The 26329-nt window shown below is 36.5% G+C and overlaps 1 protein-coding gene and 1 long non-coding RNA gene across 4 annotated transcripts in view; both read right to left on the reverse strand.

Moving 5' to 3' along the window:
* Window positions 1–26329, reverse strand: part of ZNF385D (zinc finger protein 385D) — a 410553-nt gene that overhangs the window by 103786 nt on the left and 280438 nt on the right. The window lies entirely within an intron of this gene.
* On the reverse strand, window positions 9605–24603 carry LOC114056089. Its single transcript, XR_003570906.1, has 3 exons — window positions 24577–24603; window positions 21216–21298; window positions 9605–9699 (listed from the first exon to the last, which is right to left on the reverse strand). It is a non-coding gene; the product is annotated as an uncharacterized LOC114056089 (long non-coding RNA).

Below are 26329 nucleotides of genomic sequence, written 5' to 3' on the forward strand. Positions count from 1 at the left end.
CCTTTTTATGAAAAGAACACATTTATACCTGCACTGGGTACCACATTGTGACTGTACTTTTCCATAATTCTTTACAGATTGCCACTGAGATTCATTCCAAGTCTCCTGTCAGTCTTAGTGACTAAATCATTAGTGCAATCCTGAGTGCACTGAACAGCTGTGGAGAATATAGTTATGGCTCATTCACTACTTGAAGTGCTCTAATCCCTTCCTACCCATCTCTGAAATGTGATGCATTAAATAATTCTCAGCGTGTTTTTATATCATTTGGAAAAAGATGAAATGTTAACAGTGTACTTTTCCATGCAATTTCATCTTTGAAGTTTTATCTGAATGATACGTCAAAATTAAAATTTAGAAAAAGGTATTGCCAGGGAAGTACCAGTCTGACACTGACTTCTGAGCTTTTTGTAGATTAAAACAGAACTGAATGAAACAAAGTAGGGAAAAAAATCTGTTTTTACATTTGTTCATCCAGCAATACTAGCCTACAAGTTCAAGATACCTTGAAAAAGGCCTAAAACAGTAATCCCCACTCCTTCCAAGAGTCCACTACCATAAATAAATACTAATATATCTACAAAGCCTCAAATGTGGATTTAGTAAGAGCCTTTGGTTTCTGGCAAAACTTTGATTACTTTCGATTTTTTGTGTGAAAGGACAATATTACAAGGTGAAACACCTCTTCACTATCATGGCAGATTGTGACATGGTTTCTTTCTAAACTAATGCTTTGACTTTGACCTAATTCACTTATTTTTTGAATTCTCTGATTGTTTAAAGTTACTTCATGTTGATTTTGATCTTTAAATGATTTTAGGTCAAGCAAACTCAAACTGGATGCCCAAATCAGCTCTGAATACACTGGCAATATATAGATCCTGAGACACACGCAAAGTAGTCAGAGGTTTGTTGACCAGGTGAAAACTGAGGTGCAACTACAGTCCAGTGTGTAAGAAGGCTGCTCTGTGTCCCTTCAGGGTGAAAATCCAAATGAACTAATACAGCTGGAAACCAGAATTTAGGCAGACAGGAATGGGTGAAGCAGGTAGACACTGAGTTACTGTAGGCAAGTAGTCTCAATCTTCCATCACCTCAACTGACCCCTGTTGGACAGTATCACTTAGTTCAGTGAGGGTGCCACTGACTCTTTTGAACTAGTGAGGCTGAAAAGGGTTTTGTGTATACTATGAACCTAAACACAGTAGGAAGTCTCATCTGAGTATTTCACAGTGCTTTACAGAGCCCACTTACAGACAGGTAATTAACACATGAAAACTGAGCTGTACTACAACTTTTGGCAAATCCACTTGTTCTCATTCACAGTCATATCTTTGCAGTAGACAGCACAGGCATAATTGATTCAAAATCATCTGTGTTTGGAGCACCTCCCACAAGTACCTATGGATGTGAAGATGGGCAATTTCATTGCCTGTGAACTGCATAGTTGGTGTCTACAGGTCAAATACTTAAAGATATCTAAACTGCTCGTGTACCTTTTCAGAAAAGAAATTATATGATGCACAAGCATCCCAGCTCTGGCTATTTTGAAGATTTCACTTTTTATGCATAATTTATGGCCTATGGATATCATATGGGAGCATTGCCTCTGCTTTTATAGTAAAAGCTCTGCCCTGGAGATATCTAAAACAGAGAATAGGTAAGAGGGACCTGATAAGATGGCAGTAACTAATGAAAGAATTCTGAAAAAATGAAGAAAAAAAAAAAAGTGCAGTGTAAACCCTAGAGCATTTACTCCTGTCTTCTTAGATGCCTTCAGGGGCTCCCAGCCCCATGACTGGTTCTATTTTCTACTCATTTAATTATCTGTGATTATAAAAATAACATCACCAACAAAAACATCGTTCCTCCTGCTAATGTGAAGTTCTTTATACTGATGTAATATTAAAGATGAATCCTACCCCCATGACTTATTCCTGCTTATCATGACACTTTGATGAAAAAAGTTCAAACCAAGACTTGACCTTGGATCTCAGCTTTGACAATAATGCTTAGATCTTAATACACACTGCACACATTCATGTGCTGGGATTAATCATTAATGATCACGATCTTTGTGACACACTTAAAAGGTCAGGAAATATTATCCTCATCTTACAGATAAGAACTGAGAGCATATAATGGTTCAAGGTCACTGTGGAGGTCTGTGCCTGAATGCAGAGTTGAACCCATCACCTCCTCCTCCAACACCTTCTTCCTAGATCAGAGCAGCTCCCTTGGGCAACACCTCACCACACTCCTTGTGGCTTCTGGGTCTTCTTTCAGTCTGCCTTTTACCCCAGCAGCTCACATGAGCAGCTGCAGGTGCAAATAATTCTGCTATGGGATAAGGTAACTAAAAAAGTACTTTTCCTTCAGGAGCAGCTGCAAACTACAGCGCTCCAACCCTTCTTTTCCTGTGTCATCTTAAAGGTGCTGCTGCCTTTTCAGGCACTACTGAGAAAACTCTTATTTATTGCAATCTCCTTGTAATTTGCATAGCAAATTGCCTCTGCAATGGCTGTGCCTACAGTTTGAAAGAAGAGGAAGCCAGGAGACTCAAATACAAAATTGAAAACAACAGTGTTGTTTGTTATATTGAAATGGACTTTTGTCTCTTCCTTCCACACATGAGAAATCCATGGTATTATAAAAGGCATAAGTGTAATCATCCATTTGAATTAATAACTGGAAAATTTTTCTTCTTTCCCCCTTGAAAAATTCTGCAGATCACACTCCACAAGGAGACAGATACAGAGCACATTTGCAGCATGTAGCAATGTTGACTGATCCTGAAAAACCTAGTATGTTCTTGAGAACCACTCATTAACTGTTTACAAATGGCACTTTTGAACCATCATCAAGTTTTCCTTTCAGATTTTTGATATAGAAATGGCATTATCCGTGAAAATTCACTCTGTCACTTCGTCTTTCTCGTTATTAACTACAACTGGAAGTTTAAAAGTAAGTAGCATAAGGCAATTATCAGGGTGGGGATTTGTCACATCAGTTTTATATTGATAAGACAACATTACACTAAAGACACACAATCAGCATAGGGTTACATCACCTTTCAATGACCAAAACCAAAGATAAACAAGTAAAAAAACCCACACAGCAAAAGCTTTTATGATATCAGGTTGTTCAGGTTTCCCACTTGCTTGCATTAAACATGAATTCAAGTAGAACATGCCATTTCCTGACTGCTCCCTCAAAGACCAGCACCTCATCAAATCTGCTCCTTTTTGAGATTGCTATCTGAATTGGTACTCTTGTTTGGCCCATGACTATAATGCCTATACTGCGAAAATCACAGTGACATCTTCTGGCCTCCACAGAAATCAGATAGAAACTACATGTGCTTTCCTTAATACTCTCTGATCAGAACAAACGCATCGTTAATAGTGGTCAATTACTACGCAAATATCAAGTAATTGCACCAGTCAAAAGCAAAATATGTTATAAAAGGCACTTTAAAAAACCAAAACCAAACACAAAGTACAAACAAAATAAAACCTCAAAACCCCTAGGTAAAAGTAGAAATGAGAAATTACTAGTATAAGGCACAAGTTAATTAAGAAGAAAGGAGAAAAACTTTTTCACAGTCCAAATTTTCAAAACCTTTGTTGTTTACAACGATGTAAATATAACAGAGCAAAGCTACAACTTTAAACCGACACATTGCAAGTCCTGTTTTTCTATAATTATGCTTTTGCTGTCTAAGATTAATCAGAGTAGTTAATGATGCAAAAAATTGCATTTATAATCCAGTCTGAATACAGCTGTACTGCAAGCTATGATCTAAGTGCCATTAAGGTAAATGGAATTAATGGGCTGTCCCTGGCAATCTTTATATCTATCAGTTACTAATTAACATTCTTCTGCAAAGAATAATTTATGGGGGAAAAATATGTACAGAAGCAATAATGGTAAAACTTGCAAAACACTGTGGTCACAAGGTAGCTGTGCAGCTGTAATAGACAATGTGCTGTCCTCATTTCAACAGAGAACAAGAAAGTGCCAACTGGCACTGCAATCAATAAAATCTTTTATGTTAAGTAATTTATTTTATATTGCACCAAATTATTATTGCCAAGGATGAACTTCTGTGAGAAATCACAACTTCAGCTAATAATAGAAGGATTGAACAGAAGCAACAATAATAGCTTAGTAGCTAAATTAGCTACTAAGAAAAATGAACACTGTGTCTTATCTTCGTAGATAACATAGCACATTTGCTGCTTACAGCTTGATTACTAATTTTATTCATTCAGTACTTGCATTAGTTTTAAAAGTATTCCTGTAAAAACTTTACCATAACCTTATTGTAGCTCCCTTGTGTTTTTGACTTTATGACACAAAAAGCACCGTATAATTCTTTAGGGTCCTTTTTGAAATCCTCCTTATCTTCTTGCCTATGAACCTATGCACCATCATTTCACATACCAGGAAGTAATTGTAGAAAATAAATCTTACAGTGAACACTAGAGTTTCAGAGACTATTATATGCCTCTTTTTGGAAAACAACAAATAAAAAACCTCTTACAATATGCCAACAGAAAAACACCCCAACCCCCTCAAAACACTCACCCCTTGCCTGTAAAAATGTCCCTGGGAACAGTCACAAACAGAAGCAGGTAGTGGCATGAATCAAAATAAAATGGTAATTATTGCATCTGAAAAACATCCCCCACAATAAAGGTAGTAGTTAGTGGTTTTAAAGGAATATCCAGATATTTGGGTTTACTTACAGCATGGGAACAAAAACATTAATCATTCTGAACTTATACTTACAAAAATCCAGCTTAGGGTTAATCCTTCAAATCCCTGATAACAGTATTATTCCAAGTAAACATCATCGAATTAGGCTGATTTTAATCTTCCCAGACCCTGACCAAAAATGGTATATAACCATAACAAGCTATATTACTACCAAAAATGGTAAAAATAATATTACTGGTATTTATATAAATGATGTTCATTACATAGTAATGGCATTCCCTACATTTCATACTTATTCCCTATGTCAATCACAATGAATTTTAAGTTTACAATATCAACATGACAATTCACACTAATCACAATTTAATGCCTTCCAATTGAAGTTGTAAGAGAGCATTTAAGATATTTGCATGTTATTATAATTTAGTCAGTAAGATGTCAATGATAAAAAAATCCTAACTACAGAACTTACATGAACAGTGATTTTGAACATATTGTAGATAATTATCAGATAAGAACTTGATTAACTCACAAAGACTAAGCATTATTGATCACATGGGGGGGGGGAATGACCCTGAACCCTTGAGAATATTAATTATACTGCTATAAAAATATGTTTTACATTGGTAAGAATTGGTAAGAATTCCATTCCAGTGCTTGTAGGAATAAGCACTAAGCATTCTAACATGCTCTCTCTTGTGTATATCATCTCTTCCCTTTGTCACTTCACTGTTATCCACCCAAAATTCTGAATTACCTGAACTGTAGAATTTTTTAAAATTTTAAGTAGGAAGGCAAGAGAATTTTGTTAGAAAAAAATACTGATTTACAAATGTTGATAAACCTACCTCTGTAGGAAAAGAAGGAAAACTCTATAAACCCAGTATCAGAAAATACAACAGTCTGAGTGAATTTGCTGCGTCAAGAGCACAACGAGAAATACATAATTTCACCTTTTTTTCTGAGAGAATTGAGTGAGATAATAGATAAATGCTGTCAGGATGAATCTGACTGCATTGCAGTACATAAAGTAGGTGTCCAATATTTTCATTATACAGGCTGGCACATTTGCAATATAACTGAAAATATCAGACATAATTTATACTCAAATCAATGCTTTTTAAAAAAAATATTTTAATGCTTCTGATTACAAAGCATATTCAGTTTAGAAAACAAACAAACAAACCAAAACCACAAAAAAATCCCCAAACAAATCACCACCACACATTTGAGAGTTTTTCTCTGGTGCTCTCTCTGCTAATGTCCAGTATGTTATTGCAGGGCCTGGTGATGCTTCTATACTGAAGGTTTTGGCAGGCTTCCCCACTGTAACCTCTTTGTTTATGAATTTATTACCATATTGAACAACATGCTTTTGCTCTGAACTTTGTAGAAAGAAAAAGAAGCTCTTTTCTAGGGGGATATTTACTGACCTAAAATCAAACCAAATGGAAGTGTCATGTAAAAGTATCTGCAAAAACCATGCCAAAGACAACTATTTTTGTAATACAAAAGGAAGATAAGTAACACAATTACATGATAATATGGTTCAATCTCTTTAGTAATTTGCTTTTAATAAAGAATATTATGTTAGCAAAAGAGCTGGACTGATTGTTCTGTGCAGTGGAGTTCTGTCTTTTAGTCATCCATAATTCAATGTGCTAATTCACCAGAAGTTGCTGGGTAGCAGGTCATTGTGCATACCTTTGATGTGCAAATTCATCCTAAATGCTTTGTGAAACTAGGGCCTAAAGTCCATACTGGATCCACAGCAATATCACATCCTATCCTTCAGTGCTTTATCTGAATGCTGTCTTACAGAGAATTCTACCAAGAACTGGACAAAGTGGTGCTCATTCTTCAGTGTGAAAAACAAGGTTTTAGAAAACTCACAAGCTAAAAAGAGTCCTTGTCATTCTTACTTACATTATGTGTTTGTTGCCACACTGTTCTTAAAAATACATACCATTCCTTTTATCAGGTTTGTAAGCCAGATTTCAACCAATGTGAAACAGTCAGACTATTGAACTTCCAAAGGTTTCACAGTCCTACAAATTTTGTTATAAACATCTAATTTTTAAACTTAATAATCTTAAGTAATTAAGGCATTACTAAATAATTGCTAAATAAAATAATTCTATTATGTTAGGACAGTAACTCAAGGTTGTGGAAGCTACGCACTGGAATGGATGGGTGAAAGAACTTCTATGGTCAACAAGCCCAAAAAAGTCCTATCAAGAATGCAATTCCTCAGGATATAAAAGTGGTCTCGTCTCAGACCTACTGTTTATGCATCTACTGCTATTCATGTATGCCAAGCTTTGCCTCAGTTGTTAATGAACCAGGGAAGCTGTTACACTATGAGGCTTCTCTTTCAAGTCTGCCCCTTTGAAAAGCAGTCTAAAAAATTATTTCCACAATATATGTGTCAACAATCGATGCAGGGCACAAGGGTATGCCTGTGGCCTATCCCCCCTCCCCCTGCCTCTTAAGAGTAAGGAGTTTTCATAGGAGGTAAGACTCGCTCTGTTTCCTGCAGTTCACTTCAGACCTCTACAGCACCCCCTGTTGTCGCTCGTGCCTTGGGGACAGTTACAATTATTCCATAAATGCACCTCTGAGCTCACAAACACCTTGTTTTTCCCTTTTCTCTGGGTGGGTGCCATTGACCCAAACAAACAAACTGAATCCCATTGCTTCCACTGCTGTTTCACTACACCTACACTGACCATCTGGAGAAACTGCTTTCAGGTGCCCACGACAGAAGCTGACAAGGGGTCCCAAACAGTTCTTCACAGGCAAAGGGACACCTTTGCCGAAAGGTGCACACAAGTAAAGAGAAAGATTAAGCCTACCCGAGGTCTGCAAATTTGACTTTTAGATTTATCTTGGTGCTTCTTAGAGAATTCAGTTACCAATTTGTAAGCAACATCTAACCCTCAGTGCAGTGGTATAAACTGGCAGGCAGCTGAGCACCACACAGCTGTTTGCTCAATCTCTCCCAGCGAAATGGGGGAGAGAATCAGAAAAAAGGTAAGACTCATGTATTGAGATAGATGCAGTTTAACAGGACAGAAAAAGAAGGCAAAATAATAGCAATGGTATAAGAATACACAAAATAAATTATGCACAGCGCAATTGCTCGGCACCCGCTGACCAGTGCCCAGTCAGTCCCCAAGCAGTGAGCTGCTGTGCCCCAGCCAACTCCCTCCCAGTTTTGTTGTTCAGCATGACAACAGACGGTATGGAATATTCCTTTGGCCAGCTACGGTCAGCTGTCCCAGTTGCGTCCCCTACTAACTTCTCATGCATCCCCAGCCTCCTTGGTGGTGTGAGAAACTGAAAAATCATTAACTTAGTGTACTGCTGAGCACTGCTCAGCAACAAGCAAACCATCAGTGTGTTATAAAGATTATTCTCATTCTAAAACAAAAATTTAGCACTGTACCATCTACTAGAAAGAAAATAAACTCTATCCCAGCTGAAACCAGACCACTAGCCAGAAGAGAAAAGCTTTCTTGCTACACTTTGCCTCCTAAACTTTCCAAGGCAATGTGTCTGTTGTTGCTCTCTTCCCTCACTTTTTCTCTCTAGGCAGGAATTTTTAACGTCTTAAATATTTTTTTCTCTTAGACTCTGGCCTGCAAAACACAGACTTGTTAACTGAGATGGCCACAGGAACATCAATATTTTCTGGTGACAAGCTCATTTTTTCTGTAAGGAGCCTCAATATACTTTTCAGAGATAAAGAGTATATCCTTCATTGTTTTCTTCAAGGCCTATTCTTCCCTTGAAGCCTCATCTGCTTCCATTATTGAGCAACTGCAGTAATACCAAGCAGGTAATCTAATGCAAATATAATACTGAAACAAAATAACATTGCTTCTCCACAGCCACATATAAAAATTCCTTTTTCCAAAGCATCTGTGTTTGATTTCTAGTCATGTCTTTTCATCTTCCTCTTCTTTTTTTTTTCTTAAGCACTTTTTCATAAACAGGGAAGAGTTAATAACAATTTTTAAGTGACAACAGATCAAACAATTTACCAATGCTGCTATATCATTCAAGGGTTACTTAGAAAGAAGTGGCATCAACATATTTTATCCTGTGTTTAAAATCTGTTTTAGTCACATTTCCTGCTGACAGTTGCTCTAGTTTACCATTCAGTGTTTACATTGCTGAATGACAGAAGTCCAGTTTTGCTACTGTGGGAGACCAATCATTCCTCTAAAAATTGGAGCAAGACCTTCTATTTTTCAGCAGCAGGTAGCACTTTAGCCCGTAGATTTACAGGAAAAAATATGACTGAAAAGATCCCAGGGTATGTCAGTACACACGCACAATTCAGTTTTGAGAGATGTGGAGTTCTCTCTATCGCTTCTGACTCACCACCTGTAATAATCTGAATATCTATTTTATCACTTCCTCCTGTTTGTCAACTAGGATACCTAAATCAGCCAGAATTCAGAGGGCTTTACACATTCTAAGCTTGTTTCTACTAGATACATTGTTTTAACTACATAGAGAGTGGGACAGTGGCACCATCACGTCACTGACACTGACGAAGAGAAATCTTGAGGAGAACCTGGAAGACAAGGAACTTATTTTGAAGATTCAGAACTGAACGACGGCATATCATGATATATTAATACAATTAGTAAGAAGGAAAATGGACATTCTACTGTAAGATTCATAACCAGGAAGGCATAACACTAGAGCTTCTAAACTACTATGCAAAACCATAGGAAACCAGTAGCTCAGAGGCACAGTACTTCACATTCACAGTAACAAATGCACAGGTTGACAGAAGACACTTAAGGTTTTATTCTTAATGCTCTTGGAGGAAGCAGAAAAATTGCCTGAGGGTCAGAAGTGCCTGTTCCTTCATTCTTCTGTCTGTTGCTCTCTATACAGTTACTTGCAATACACTCTTTTTCCAAACAGGCTTTTATCACAATCACCTTGTCTAGTTTACTCCTAATGAAAAATTTAAGAGATACACATTACTCCATCCTTTCTCAGTTAGGTGACCTGATTGGGAGGGGGAACCTCAGTGATTACATAATTCACATGCTGTTCTGTCATCCAGCAATGCCTGCATTTATTTCAACATAGATCAAGTTGAGGGATTTTTTTTTTTATAGAAAAGTAAAATGGCTATAAAATAAATCAAGCTACGTAAATCTTAGATCAGAATTCATTCCATATGAACTGCTGGACTATACGTCTCAGTTAAGAGGAATCAAACTTTTTTTGGTCTGATAGGTTTATGTTCCAACTCGTATTCTCTAAGAATAGTAGATGTATGAAGCCATTTCATGTAACAGCAGGTGATTTGGTACTTGCCTCAAGGACTAACATGCTACATCAAATGCATAATGGTAGTTCAAATGCAAAATACAGTTTGCTGAAGGTCCAACTTCAGAATGATACAAAGTTAAAATATCTATCTTATCATCTTATACTAATTCTCTCTAAATGAAAGAATTTTCTTGTAATGTGTTTCATCAAAACACTTCAATTTGAGACTCAGTTAGAATATGCCTAACTGATGACACCCTAAACTTAAACTCTAGGCATATTTTAGAGTGGGAGACATGAACTATTTCTTTCAGAATTTATTTGCTGTCAATTCACTACTTCTTCAGAGAAAAATGGATCAATAAGCTCTTTGATTGTTTTCATTTAAATCTGTCCTTCCTTATAATAACCATTAACAGCATTTAACAAATCCTTGTTTCAGAAAAGAATGCATGGCTTCTGTTTGAGTCTCCAACAATACTAGGAAGCTATAATGGACACATGTACAATCCTATAATGTTAAAACCTCTATAGAGTAAAGCTAACATGTACTGTTAAATATAATATCATATTCTCATTTATTCCCTCCCCACAAGTACTCAAAAATACACCATTTGTAAAAGACTTTGCTAATATTTTAAGACTAAAAAAATCAAAAAGAATCTAATTAGTTACAGCCAACATTACCAATTAGAAATTACTAGAAAAGACATAGTTTGTGTATCTTTACCATTAAGCCATTTCCAGACTATGTAAGAATATTTGGTATCTCTGAACAATAGAGATAATTAATTTAAATCAGTTTCAAATAAAGGGTGCTACACTTGAGGGTCTAACAATGGCCCTTTTTGAGATGTTCATATCATAGTCTTGTGCATGAAAAGAAATGCCATCTACCATCTACACTCAGCAGAGATGAGTCTGCAGAAAGCAGATCCCACATAGTCTAGAGGAAAATCAGGTCAATCTCTTGCTCAGCCACCTATCTTCTGTAGGACCTGAAGTAAATGCCAATGTCTTTGCACTTCATTTAAGCCATCAAAGAGAAAATTAGGTATATAGGATGCTGAAGCATAAAATCATGGAAGACTGAGATTTTCAGAAACTAGAACAATTAACAAGTTTTGCAGACCAGCATGGAGAGGCGTATCCCCATCTCTTTGCAGAACAATATATTACAATAATGTGATTGTCCTGGAGTCCTTGGCTATTTTTGTCATTGTATTTAGGAAAAAAATGGAGAGTAAATCTTTCAAAAGACAGAACACTGTTTGTTGCTTGAATTTATATGTCCACACCAAACTCACATAGTGATAAATTTATATTTTCTATGTGCATGGATATCTAAAAAAGAAGGGTGTATGCCTTACACTGCAGTGTTTTTGTTTCCTACTCCTGTGCATTAATCTCTAAGCAACCTAATAAAAATCCCCCATCTTTTAGCACGTTACAAACACGGCAGCCCTTCACAGTGAATAGGTAACCCTGTCATAAGGGAATAGTCTATCAGTGATCATGACATTTGATTTTACTACTGAAGGAAAATAACAAGAATGCACACACATACCAATACATAGAAGCCAAGCCTCCTGAATTTTAATAATAATGTTATTAAACTGCAGGAAAAAAAAAAGTTAATCAAAGAAATTTAATTTCAAGCAATGTCAAAAGAAGACATCATTTTGCAGCAGATGTTTTGGCAAGCAGAATGCAGACCAAACTCTAAGCTCTAATTGTGAGCTTCTCCCTCACAGTGTGAATTTTCCAAATTGAAAGTCTCACTGTCTAATTGAAGCACTCAACCAGCATATGTTCTGCTCAAGCAACTGTGTGAAGTTTGAAATACCGTATATAAGCAGTATTACCTTCTTTTGCTTTCAAGATACCAAACCCTGGAAAATTTCTTAATTTAATGCTGAAATGTAACTTTAATTACTAAGAAGCAGCCTCCTCATGATGAAAAGACAATTTTAAATATCCAGCAGGGAATGATGTCACAGCTTAAACCACAAATTTTCATCCCTACTATATTGCTTTTCACGTTCTATCACCATATAGAGACACTAACAGGTTTTGAAGAGTTTCCATCATTAGGCATGCATACATCCAAGTCTGGACAGAATCTAATGAATGTTTCTGCATCTCAAGTCCTACAGCTCATAACCTTTCTTGAGAGTCGTCCTTTGGACAGGAGGTAGTACAGTCTGTGACAGTTTACCCCATAAGTTTGATATCTTTCTTTACCCCTACTCTCTATCCTCTCACAGTCATTTATAAAAATGTAGAAGAGATGAACCAAGAACTATGAGCACTGGAAATCATATTTTAGCTCTCTGAAGTAAAATAGCAACAATGCAATGATCATAAACTTAGGAAAAGCATCTCTTAAACAGATCTTAGAACATCACAATATATCTTTCATATACCTTCTTTACTTCTCATCTCGTTTATTCTTTTTGTTTGATTCTTCTATTCCAGCAAGAGCTGAAGGTGGAAGGAGGGAGGGAAGGGGAGGCAGAAAGAGGAGGGGGTACTTGAAGCTTTTTGAGCTAACACAGTGTATTATCTCTCCCTATTAAACTTGTGTTGCTTGAGCTGCAATATTCAGCATTTCAGACTGGACAAAATTCTTCCGGTTTGGTTTCTTCATGACTTCCCTTTCATGGTTTCTTATCTCCTCTAAACACAATACTCTCAGTTTCTGCTTTGTTGTAAGGTCTTCAGAATTCACAACATGATTAACACAATACTCTCAGTCTCTGCTTTGTTGTAAGGCCTTTCGAATTCACAACATGATTTAGCTTGAGAAAACTTTTCTGGATGTCATCTGCTCCACCTTCCTTGTTCTCAATGCAGTGCTAACCAGTAGCCTTGTCCAGGTTCTCTCATAGGGTTTTGTCCAGTGAAGTTTTGAGTATCTGCTGGGATGGAGAGTCCACAGCTTCCCTGTAAACATCAGTATGGTGCTTGACCTCACTTACTGTGAAAAATATTTTCTGAAGTTATAACTGGAATGTCTTGTGTCAGCTGGCTACCTCAAGTATAGCATTTTAAGACAGCACAGTTGGTACTGAATTTATTGGAGATAAATGCCTCCTGCAGATAATTAATACCATCCCAGGTAAGCAGCTGGGATGGGAGCAGTTGGTTTCTGTGGCTACCCATCTTTCCATATTACTCTGGAAAGAGTTGATTGGTTGTTTCAGATTGGACACTTGGCTTTTAGACATGAATTTAGGTCAGATATGTGTCATTCACTCTAACTTAAATTTCTGCAAGAAATGTCATAGAATGATTTGGTTATATCTTCCTACAGTAGGGGCTTAGAAGCACACTTTGATGTGTTTGAACTGTCAAGCACATAGAGATGAAAGAACCAAACCAGGCCTCATTTTTGTCTTTCTACTGGAATGGTCTCTAATCAAATACCTCAGACTTTACTAAAATATTTAAATATACTAATTTGAAACACAGAGATTTTACGCAGTATTATAATTTTGGCAAATAATTTTAGTTAATAACTGTAAATTTCTAGATGAAAGTAAAGAAAATATTGGTAAATTTATTTTGACATTATTTTCCCACTCTGTACAAAAACTACATCTCTATTCTTTCCAAGTAAATGCCAGACAAGCATATGGCAGCCTGACTGCTTGTTCTTTTTACCATGAAGTTTACTGAGGTCTACCACCTTACTTTTAAAATCATTACATGAGTATGTATTTGAGGTGTAGTACACTATTAGTTTAAGTTTTTTGTCTTCATAGATCAGATATACTAATTTTCTTCTCTGTTTAATTCAGTTCCTTAATATTGATTAGAAGGCCAAATCTGAATATTCAAAATAGGTCATTTAACCATTTGTCTAAGGAAGAACCAGCAGACAGTGATCACAACAGAAGTCAGATATGAATACTAAGTTAAGAAAATCTCAGTGTAATAGAGATGGGAGGTATAGGGAAGGAGAACTATTCAACATCACTACAAAGACCTGTAGATTGCTTCAGTAAATCAATTCCAGATAAACTGTATAAAACCCTAAAAATGTTTACTTTTATACATTATTTTCATGTGCTTATGTAGAGATGGATCTGTGAGGCTGTGCAAATATAGATTAATTAATGAAAGTAGGATTTACCTCTAGTTTTTATTTTTTTAAAGTCTGGATAAAGAAATGAAAACATGCCTTTAAGCATTAAGGCATAATTTTGCCTTAAGCATAATTGTGACAGATGTTCACACAAAAACAGAAATTAGGTGATGGTAGCAAGCAGTCATCACTGTCAAACTCTGATTACCCAACACTGTTAAACATTTTTTAGCATGTGGTGGGAAAAGGTCAGGGAGTAGTTACTCATATCCACATCAAATAGAAACATAAAAACTTTTATAGGGCAGATATCTGTAAACCTTTATCACTCATCAGACACATTATGTTTCCAAGCCTTCTCTGAATATTTGTCTTGTTTTCAAAACACCAACCAGAGCATGAAAACAGAGCCTTGAGGACATAAACACACTATCACTCCCTGTTACAGAAATGAGAAGTAAATCAGAGCACTAAAAGGGAGAAATTACTTTTCTGAAGTAAGAAGAAGCCTAACTAGGCCCTAGGAATTGTAATTATCTAATTGGGAAGACCAGTCTGCAGAACTAGTCATGAACCATTTTGCTGAAGTTACTGATCTCTGACAACCTGCTTAGGTTGTTCACACCAAAGGGTGCAGCAGCATGCTGGACTTGCTCCAGATGGGGGACTTAACTGAACATTAAACAAGTGACCAACAGCCACAGACTTTCTCAGTAATCTCTTTAGAATAACAATATAAGAGGTTGCTGGGCTTTGAACAGCAGTCTAAGCACACTGTTTCATATGTTTCATATCATAAATATGCCATTTAAACATTTGAAAGGAATGCAACTTATTGATATTTTAGCAGTATTTATTTTATAAAATTCTGCACAGAGATTTAAAAGAAAGTTCCAGCTAGCAATGATTTCAATGAGTAGAAGTGAAAGAGGGGCTAGTAGTAATTACATTGTAAGAAAAAGCATGGATGGTAAAACCAAATTAAAGTCACTCAGAATTGATATCTTTTGTGTAAAATTAATGATGGACAAATTAGATGAAATAAAATAAAGCCTAAAGACGTGTTTTAAAAGACTATAATGACAACTACAACCTTTGAGGTTGAAACTCATTAGACTAACTTGAACAGATTTCCCTTTGTTCTATGTGCTTCAGTATTACTGGATTGAGGAAGAAGTACGTCAAAGAAGCTACTTCAGGCTCAGATAATAGAAGAAGAAAAAAACCTAAAAATAATGCATGGCTATCTTGTCATCTAGAGTTGGGACTGGTTACAAACAACATGCAAATTCTCAAACTCACAATGAGTCCCCACAAGCTCCTGTTACCATACAGAACTTCTCCAAGAGCAGAAACTGCCTGACTGGTGCTATATGTAAGATTGGCAACTTTTACCCAACAAAATTGCCAAGACTTTTAAGAATCCTTACTATCAGCCAGAATGTGGTTCCTCAACAAAACTTTAAGACTAGGGATTTCTCTCTCATTCTACAGTTTGAATGACCAGGACCAACTAAGTGAAATCAATGATTTTTAAAAATATTATTACACGACAAAAGCCGAGCAAGACAGTAATTCTTTTGCATAGCTCAAAAGCCTGGAATAATGCATGTTTATCACCAGCTGTAGCCATCTAAAAAAATCTGCTGATTATATAATAATCTTAAAACCCTGTGTAGGTTGAAGACTTAAATGCTGTTAATGATAGCTAAAGACCAAAGCAGATGATTGTTAATCCTCCTCTTATTTAGAAGAAGTTATAGGCTAAAGAATACATTACTGCAGTATTAAGTGGCTTTTTGCTTTACTGATTAATCTTGTGTCATAATGAAAAGCTTAACAAATGTTTAAGATGTTTAACTACTGAACTTAAAGTTGTTCTTCACAACCTTTCTCCTTGTGTGTTTTTGTCTGCAGAAATGACACTTTAAGAAATATAGATAAAATATTACATTTTTTACTGGGAGTCAAACTAGTGCGAAGCAGCACTATTAATCAAATCACCAAATGAGTAAGTAAGGATGAGAATCATAACACATTTTATACATCCCATGTTCTGTATCTTTTGGTTCTGATTTGGTTATATTCTGCCTTTTTCTCACTGAACTAGAAGACAAGAAAGTTTTAAGTTTACCAAAACCTACAATTCCTTCTCTTAATTGTTTATACTCAAAGTTAATGCTTTTCTTGTATTAGCAAAAATGTCATCAACTGCAGAATTTTGTTTGTTTGTACTTTCACCTGAGCTGTTCAAGAGACCTCAAATTTAGCATATCACAGAGAAACCCTTTACTCTCAGGGACAGAATCAATTTATGTGCCAAATTCTAGACATACTACAGCAGCTTCCAAACAAATATAAAACTGAAGGGCTTTTAAAAAAGTTGCAGAGGTTTTTGAAGAATCAGCAAAAGGAAATAATTCTAAATGAAATAAAACTTTTCTCAATCAACTGAATTTTGGGGTTCTAGCAAATGAAAAAAAATACAAACTGATCTTCAGATCCACAGTTTTTGTGCAATTCGGTGTAACCTGAAACACATTTCTTGAGGTTCTAGAAAGTCAGCCTGTTTTGAAGAGGAGACAACTGTTTTTATGATACTACACAGCAGACTTGGATACACAGTATTTGCTGAGGTAGTCTTTACCTTTATGGATTACTATGCTTAACAGAAAAGAAAGGCACTTCAGACCCAAAATATATGCTATGCTTTCTGTGCACAGAAATTTATGAACAATCTGCCTTCATCAGGGGATCTTTACTGAAGAATAGAGGATGAACACCTGCAGAACTTTGATATTTTATAGTATCTGAGGGTTTGTTCTTAAAGAAGGATCTTCTCTGATTTCAAAAGCACAATTTCTTTTTCATTTTGTGCTTGTTTTAGTTCAATGTGAGACATATTTTGAGTAAGTAGCAAGGTAATTTCACTCTTTTCTTTCAAATCTAGAAGAAAAACATATTTAGGTTTCAAACAGATACAGTTCCCTAAAATGAAAATAAATAAAGAGATTTAGAGAGAACAAACTTGCTTCAAAAAGTTTCAGGGGATATTAAATTCCTGGGAAGAGGAAAGGAACTGTTCTGGTCAAGAACAAAGACAGAAGGGCTCCTTAAGTGGAAACTGGATACTTTATCTTGCTTCGCAATGTTTCCACCATCACTCTTATGCGTGTGTGTGCGTTAAGCAAATGCATCTTTCAAGTACCTGTAACAAGTACTGAAATATTTCTAAGTCTCTCTTCTCGAAAACCGTCTGCTCTTCCTCCCACTCTCTCCCTTGCCAAACGCTATATATCCAGTATTTTCCAATCCTTTCACTGGCAGCCTCTGCACTGCCTCTCCTCTCCAAGACACCACTCTCTCATGTTACTTCCCAAATACCAACAACAGGTTTTGCTGCTTTTTGCCATTTGGGAGGGCACTGCTATAATTAACTCAGGCATCACCCCTGTGATTTATCTTTGTCATCTGAGTCCTAACAACACCAATAATGTAATGGGCTGAGTCCATTAGCAAATCAGTCCATTACAAACACAAAGTATGAGTAAGGTGATGGACATTTCTTCATCCACTTCCAGCTCCCACAAGCACAGACTTTAAAAATAGTACTTAGACTTCGACTGTTTATAGCAAGTCAAAGTTCATATACTGTTATCTCTTCCTACTAGTTAGGTTACCCAAAGAGTTCCTATTTTCCAGAGAAATGTCCCAGAAATAACTAAAATCTTGACCACTCCCCTAAAATTCTCTTCAAGTATTCCCTTCACAGGCCTATTTTGTTCAACTTCAGAAACTCTTGCCATGGCCTCCATTCATTAGTATAACCCTCTCTGACATTCCAACATCCTAACAGTTTCACAGCAGCAAACTTCTGCTGGTCAGCTTTGCAGCAGGCTTTACACCATCTCTAATTGTAACTAGCAGCATCTCTTTCCTATATATATATTTATTCTTTTATCTGCCATTTTCATTCACTATTTAGCCTTCTGTTGTGAGTCATTAAGACAGTTTTTACATTTAGTTCTAAACATGTATAAAACTTGGGGCTAATAATGCCAAGATCACAGGTTCAATTCCCCTGTATGGGCTGTTTATGTAAGAGTTGGACTAGATGATCCTTGTGGGTCCCTTCCAATTCAGAATATTCTGTGATTCGGTGATTCTATGACTGCTTTTGTTGTGGAAGGAAGCCACACCATTTACTCAAAAATTTTTATACTTTCTTATAAAAAAGTGTTAGGTAAATGTAGTGTAACATCTAAAAGTTTTTATTTGTCTCATCACAAAATGTTCAATTCTTGACAAAGTTTAGACAAAATATAATTTTTGACAGAAAACCTTTGATTTGTATTCTTTGAAATAGTAAAATTTTACATAAGCCAATGTACGTAAAAGAGAAACATCTCCCTTTCCTGAGAGACGTGAGCTTTTGTACTATTCTTCAATGAATAATTTTAATTACTAATTCAATCTACGGGAATATTTACATAGTATTACTTTTAGCATTCAGTAGAACCAAATGAAAGATGTCAGAAAAAAAAGAACAGTTGCACGAGGATCTGGAATTCTATATCCAATCTTACTGTACAAGTCCAACATATAACCTCTGGAGATTTTCTTCCCTTATCAAAAAATATTGGGAAAAAATAAATCAGACACGACATGGACATTAGAAAAATATTCCATCAGAGAGTGCAACATCCAAAGACTTGAGAAAAAAAAGTTCTTCAGCATGTGCCATTTACCAGCCCAAACTACTCTGAGTAAAATAGTAGGAAAGAGCTCCAAATCTTTTCATAATCAAAAAGGATAAAAGTGTGTGTGCGTCTTAAGACATGTTCTTGAATAATAGCAGTACTGTTACTGCATGCTATGAATAAGAAATTAAGGAAGTAATTGTCCTTAGGAATGTATTTACTGTGTGTGAAATTACCTGTCATTTAAACTCATGCTTTTTTCAAGACACCTTTGAAATTCCTAAGAAGAACAAACTACAGGTTTAAAAAAAAAAAAAAAATAAATAATTCTGTAAATGGTTATTTATCTATGTTAGCAACACAAACATGCCTTAGGTTAGAAAAGATTCATGCCTTGTTTCAAATCTTTCCAAATGTCTGTCTCATCAACAGAAATAATAGTGGTTTTAGAATTGTATCACTTTTTTTTCATCCTCAGACTACAGAAATAAAATCATTGCTTTAAGTAATTCCCTTTCACTTTAATTGCAGCTTTTTAAAAAGAGGTTAATAAACATCCATATTTAAACTGTAGTTTTTATGGGTTATACTTATTATGTAAACCGTTAAAGTTTTATAGTCTTTGCAGAATAAAATAATCATTGATCTTTTTCATTTGAGTGCTATTAAGACAAAGGATGTAAACATCAACTGATTAAAACATCATTTAAAATGCTTTACAAAATGTTTTATAAAATTTAGTTTTAAGTAATTTCACTCATCAAGACTTGACAAATCTGAAGAGTACTTCATTTAATTTCCTTTATGAGAATGTTTTGCATGCAAAGCAAAAGCCTGAGGGACCTTCACTCCCCATAAAAGGCTGTGCCTTGGATACCATGACTTTTCAACAAGTTATCTGTCGACTCCCAGTGCAGTGCCCTCCAGCAAATGTGTAAGGCAGAATGAGATAACTCAGAAAGCCTATTCTTTTTCTATTACTAATCGACAGTTAAACAAACAAGTATGTGAGGTATTTAGATCCTATTGACTGTTTTAACAACAACAAGAAACCACTTCAATAAATTTAAAAAAATACACTGAAAACAAAGTTTGCTGCGTTTTATTTCTAGGTATGTGGGGTCTTCTGTCCAGAGATCACTTCCAACCTACACACTGTTCATGAAAACGCCTTCAAGTTTATACTCCATGCCCTACCATATGGTATTTACCTAACAGTAGAGTTGTGAGCTTGTACAAACAGGATGCTTCTGTCTCAGACCTTTACATTTAATTATGGACATCAGAATTGGTGGAGAATAGTTAGAAGTTCACCCACTCTCACACGGCAAAAAGGAGCAGCACAAATATCTCTTCCTCAGACACCAGGTGATGAGTGACTAGGGAGTGACACACTGCCTGAAAAATCCTAGAGAACTGTAAGCTATCAAACAGATGATGAAAGTACACATACTATATACTCAGCCTGCATGAAGAGCGACATCCTACCTGCACCTACAACATAAATACAATCTGCAGGTGACCAAGCGACCACCAGCACTGAAATATCCGTAATGATCTTGAACAAGGCCACAGAGCTGAACACCAAAAGAGATGGTAGCTGGTGAAGGCCAAACACAAGCGATGCTACTGTACATGTACTTACACACTTACACAAAATAAGTCTTCCAGATAAATGAAAACAGATTAATCAAAGGCACACGTTACACACCAAAAACTGGACAGCAACCAGGAAACAGGTATGGTCAAATAATTTACATCCACTTTACAGTTACAGAAAGGAATTCAAGGATAGGTATTATAATGTTCAGCAAGGTGAAATGATACAAACACAGGCTATCTTAAGATAACCTAAAGATTTTCTTCCCAGGAGAACATGTATCCTAGAAACCTGAATTTATTCTGAAAGCAATCATAGAAAGTCAGAGTATCCTTGATACAAATTTAACTTAAATAAAAATAAAAATTTTTAATTGGTATTTTTTAGGGTGACTATCCATTTGTATTCAAGTAACTCCTTGAAACTCTCAAGATTACTGTATTCTATGTGACAAGAGGTGACAGCTGCTCATTATTAGCATAGGAGACGCTAATTTCCTAACTGAAACATAATCCTAGAAGTGTTCAAATAAATTCTGAGGAATTAGAGAATGGGTTGTGTTGAAAGGGACCTACAACAATGATCAAGCCCAACTGCCTGCCATTGGCAGGGACACCCTTCATCAGATCAGGTTCTTCAAAGTCCCATCCAACCCGATCTTGAACACTTTTAGTGGTGGGGCATCCACAACTTAATATCTTTAATAATACCTTAATATAATACAACTTCATATCTCCTATCTCTTTGAGCAACCTCAACAAGTTTGAAGACGACACCAAGCTGAGTTGTGCTGTTAACACACCTGAAGGACAGGACGGCATCCAGAGAGACCTAGGCAGACAGAGTATTCCTGGAGATCTAGATCCAGCCTAATCTAACTCAAAACTAGAAAAAACCAAAAGAGCTTAATTTCATCATGTCTCCTGAGCTGTAAACCTTTTTTGTCTACATCAGAGAATCAGAGTTTTACTGATATTTCAAATAAAATCCAGGGTGTAGATTAAGGATTTAAGCGTACAGGAACTAAATCTGGCCAATTCAAATAATCAAATATTTCATACTGATGTTGATTCATTCCTGTTTTGCAAGCACCAAATAAAAACACTTGAATTGCCAGGATTTTCTTGTGTTTGCTAACTCCCTAATCCTCTTCTTCTCCTGCAGACTTAGCTAAACATTCTAGACAGTGATGAAAATGTTATTATAATATAGGAATCCTCAACCTATTCATTATTTTTCTATTCTTCCCTATTTTGAAAAACATTCAGCTAAATAGCAATAGAGATATAAACCATAAAGAAGAGTAGAGCTATCTTACAGGTCGGTTGCAGTGCTATGCAAGGAAACGAGCAAATCAAACCCCATGTTTCTAGATACCTGCAAATGAGCAGTCATGCAAAGAATAACCCTAGAGGCAATAGTCTCCTCTTTCTGACAAATTAAAATTTCAGTGCACTACAGTTCTCCATCTGATAAAGGACCTTTTCATGGAAATAACATTAAAAATCAGCACAGACTATATTTTTACTGCCAAGTTCTTCCATATAGGCACTATTCCTTTTTGATTCACATCAGACTTTGGCCACTATGTTGTCCCCGTCTCTTCTGCAAACAAAGCATTCTGACAGCATGTCATCACAACTGAACTTAAAAGGATTTTATATGACAAGGAAAAATAGTCACGTTATGCTCCTCTACTCAATTAAGTCAGAAAGCATAAAACAAAACCACTATGTAGTGACATACAAAAAACTTGAGTTTATTTTGTAAATTTAAGGCTGATATTGCCTAAAAACACTAACAGAGTCCTCCTCCGTTCTTTGCCGGGGGTGGACCAGAAGAGGCCTACAGAGCGTGGAGAGAAATGAAAAAGCGCTGCAAGGAAGGCTTAGAGGAAGAGATCTCTCTAGAAGACTTTTAGCAACTTCAGCTGTGCAGAACTGCCTGGGAACCAGCTCAACTACAAGGCCGCAGCACTGCACCCTCAGCAAAATTCCCCTGTCCATGCACCCAGGACAGTTCTTCCATTGTTCCCCCAGCTCTCCCTTCCCCCTGAGTGACCTGACATATGCCCTTAGCCTATCCCTCCAAGTCCCCATATCAGTAACCCTCAGGATTTGATGTTCCTAGCTGGGTTCCTACCTCTGTTCCTGAAGCTTCTGTGTTCCCCTGTATAAAAGCTGTCTTGTTTTAATAAACTGCCATTTTGTGGGTCACATCTCTCGTGTGTATGTCCTGTCTCCCAACGCAAAATGTGCCACTGGGTCTTGTAGCAGGTCCCCCCGTAACCTGCTATAGTTCTTCACTATCAAAACTCTAAATCTTATTCATAACATCCATAAAATTGGCACATCATTTCTGCAGCACATATCTCTCCTCTAGATTAAATAACTACCCAGGACAAGAGCCTAAGGAAAAGATTTTTAAAATCTCTTCTGGCAGCTTTCTGACAGGTTTTCTCTACATTTCCTGGCATAACTCTTTCCAGAAATACTTCTCAGCAAGCAGGCTTTCTACATTGTCCATTTCTATCAGCTGTCTGGCCACTGTAGGAGAAAACTACACCTAAATACAAAAGTTTCACCTCTATAAATTGAGAATGAAGCCTTTGTGCTGTCCTCAAAGCTGCTAGGATGTTGCACAGGCTGGTTTTCAGGAAGCAAGGAGTACCACATGAGCACTCTAACCCAAGTTGCCACTGGAGCCCTAACCTATGGGCAGTGGACACTGTTTACTTCTCCTTTTGCATGTGGTAAACCTTTACCAGGGGAAGGTGAAATATGAAGCTCTTAATATTACACCTGGGGCTATTGGCATAGAACAAGCAAACAGGAAAATCAGGGAACTGAAGCAGGATTACTACAGATGGATCATGAGAAAGAAGTCTGTAGAGTAACAGTTCATTTTCCATCCATGTTTAATACAGTTCTGACATTGTCTCTGCTCTTCCAAGTCATACATTTCTAGTCAAAACTGTAAACATGTTTCTTTCCAAAGGATGCTTATTTGGGAACCTTTCCACTGGCAACAGGGCTTTAATTTAGATTTAGGGATGGAGCTTTTCAAGCAACCTTACTCTTTCTGCTTATAAGCATTTATTCCGATCTTCTACATGGTGTATCTCTTCCCTTACAGATTATGCTCATATTACAGTCTACAAAGTGAGATAAAATATATTTTAGAAGTTTTTCAGGAAAATGGTCAGCATATACTTCAAAGAATAAACAAACAAGGAGTGCAATGTATTGTCTGATTTTCCACCTTGTAATGGCAAATGTCCTGGATTTCTAAACTTTAAATTCTGTCTCTCAGGGGACTGACATATATAACTCTGAGAGCTTCAGAAATAAGCCAAACCTAGTTTCTGATGTATCTGTGCTTTGGAGACTACAAAAAAGATCTACATGAGAGTTTTTTTCTGTTGAATGGTCCATCAACTAAGGGCTGATGCTGATGTGTTGAAAAATTAAACATATCCTCTCAGACCACAGACTTTATCAGTATTTTCCTACAAGTTAATTAACTTCCATACTTTGATGCTTTGTGAAATTTCTTTGCAATGAACGGAAACACCACATATGAAAATTCACATGGGCTCACAGGCCAACCCTTGTTTAATAGAAATGTTAAAGCTTTGTATCTCCAAGAACTAATTCCTAGAAGTACACAGGCTTACAGCTTCTCCCTCTGCAGATGAAAATGCAGAAGCATAACAAGTGTTTGCTAAACAATCTCAAACATTTTTCAGAACAGACAATTTAATTATTTTTCCATTCCTCAAAAATCTTCAAAAAAGCTACATGAGCATTGTTTATAGTAATAGTTTCTCTCGTTCAATGAAATTTAGCCATTTAAATCCCATACAACTGATTCATCTTTTTAGATCAGATAAACTTGCAATGAACCTGTGATTCTTCAGGGTCTGCAATAGTGGGCTGTTTTCAGTTTAAACAGCTGTGTTGTTACAATTTCTTTTTACTTGTGACTTGAGGGTACCCATTTGCTTCAAAATTAAGAGCATAGCACCTACAAATGTTCAGCTAACCAGATTGTTAATTGCTATGTTTGCTTTATACTTCCTTGTATAAATAGAAAATGTTCCTCCTGAAACTAAATGATTCAAAGGTTCATGTTATCTTCCTGACACTTCTCAAGTTACTCACTTTTTACTTTTCCTTCTACTCAGTGTCCGGAGATACTCCTGATAAAAGCTTACATACCCCATGTTATCTCTTCTAGTCTCTTCTTTGATGAAAGCTTTTGTCTTTGTGGAAATCAGTGCTGAATGTTTTCTTCAGAGGCAGCCTGCAAAAACTGAGCTAGTTTTAGAGCAAAACCATCAGTAACAAAGAAAGTAATCTTATGTTTGTAGTAAACTGGAGCAAAAATGTTATAAAATACACCTTATTATTATCATTTGAATTCTTAAAATCAGTTTTTGGTTTATGTATTAGTTCCTATGTGTATATGTCTGAGATTCACCACTGGTAAGTTACTTTTGCTTTCATCTATCCTAATATTGCTATCCAGTTCATCTGAATCCTCAAATTCCCTTAAGATTGTCTTTAGATAAAATTAGAAGCATAACCTAAGTGAGAGCATTCCTCTGTAAACATATAATAGAATGTCAGCACTTTTGTCATCTGATTTCAGACTGGAATTTAATATATGAGCTGTGAATAGCTTGTGACCTGTCCATAACATGGGATTCATCTTAATGCAGATGCAACGGAGCCAATCCTCATTATAGTCAGAAGAGATGAATGAGAACTTTCAGGGCTCACTTCATCTCACACCAAAGTAGACATATAGAGTGCTTATACTGCAAGATGCCTATGTGCATTTTTCTCCATGTAAAAAGCTGGAGAAGTTTATGATTTTTCTCCTTTATATTTTGTGAAGAAACTTAGGCTGATTAGCTCAGATATTTGTGTCTATCACAACAAGACTCTCAAGCTGAGTTAGGATTGCCATAAGCAGAGCCCACTTATTTTCTCTGAAACGTATCTCAATTTTTACTCATGCTTCATCTTGATCATGCTGTTTTCATATGAAGGCTGTCAAAAAGTGTCCAGTAAATGGCCAAAACTCTGGACTGCACTCTAGTCCCTTGGCAAGTAGTCTGGACATGCTGCCAAACTCATTAGTTCCCATGGAATTGTGCTAGGGTGAAGAGGTCTTTAGAAATCCATTTCCTATGACACAATCTATGACCCTGACGTCTCTATCAAGGGTAAAGCTGATTTATCGACAGTATGAGAGAGAACATCCAGTTCAGGTGTTCTTTTACTGATCACCTGCTTGACCTTGTTTTAGCCATAGAGCAAAAATTATTGTCTACTGATACTGTGTAGGATTGTAAGTGAAGTCAATGAATACAAAGCATTATAACAGCTGCAATTGTTCATGAATAAGCATATTTACAAAGATCAGGTTTGGGTTAAACACTTGTTTTCTGTCTCACATTCACATACTGAAACCCCATCAGACATTCTGTTTAAAGTTTAATATGACGCATGGGTTACCTTCTCCTTGGGCTGATAATGCTTAAGAGCTGATGTGTCCCCAAAAGTTTCATCAGCTTGGCTTTCCAGTTTCTGGAAATATGCAAAACTACTCAGCTAGTCTATCCATTTGTAGATTGTCATCAACCAGCTCTGGCATATGAGCTAAACATAGCAGCATTCAATAATGTACTGTTCACAAAGATAATGGGAACACTGAGGATGATGCTGCGTGTCAGCACATATGAGAAGGCAAAAGTCACTTTGCAATGCAAAGACTATGAGCAGCAAGGCAGTTCTGTTGACAGCGTCCTCACACTCAGGACCAACATATTTGCCAAAGGTGGACTTGGCAGATGGCCACGCATCACAGGAAGCAGTACTTTGCATGGGAACAGACTTCAGAGTGCTG

This window comes from Empidonax traillii, unplaced genomic scaffold, assembly GCF_003031625.1.
Source record: "Empidonax traillii isolate 1590-97213 ecotype Southwest subspecies unplaced genomic scaffold, ASM303162v1 scaffold81:size2596050, whole genome shotgun sequence".
NCBI lineage: Eukaryota > Metazoa > Chordata > Aves > Passeriformes > Tyrannidae > Empidonax > Empidonax traillii.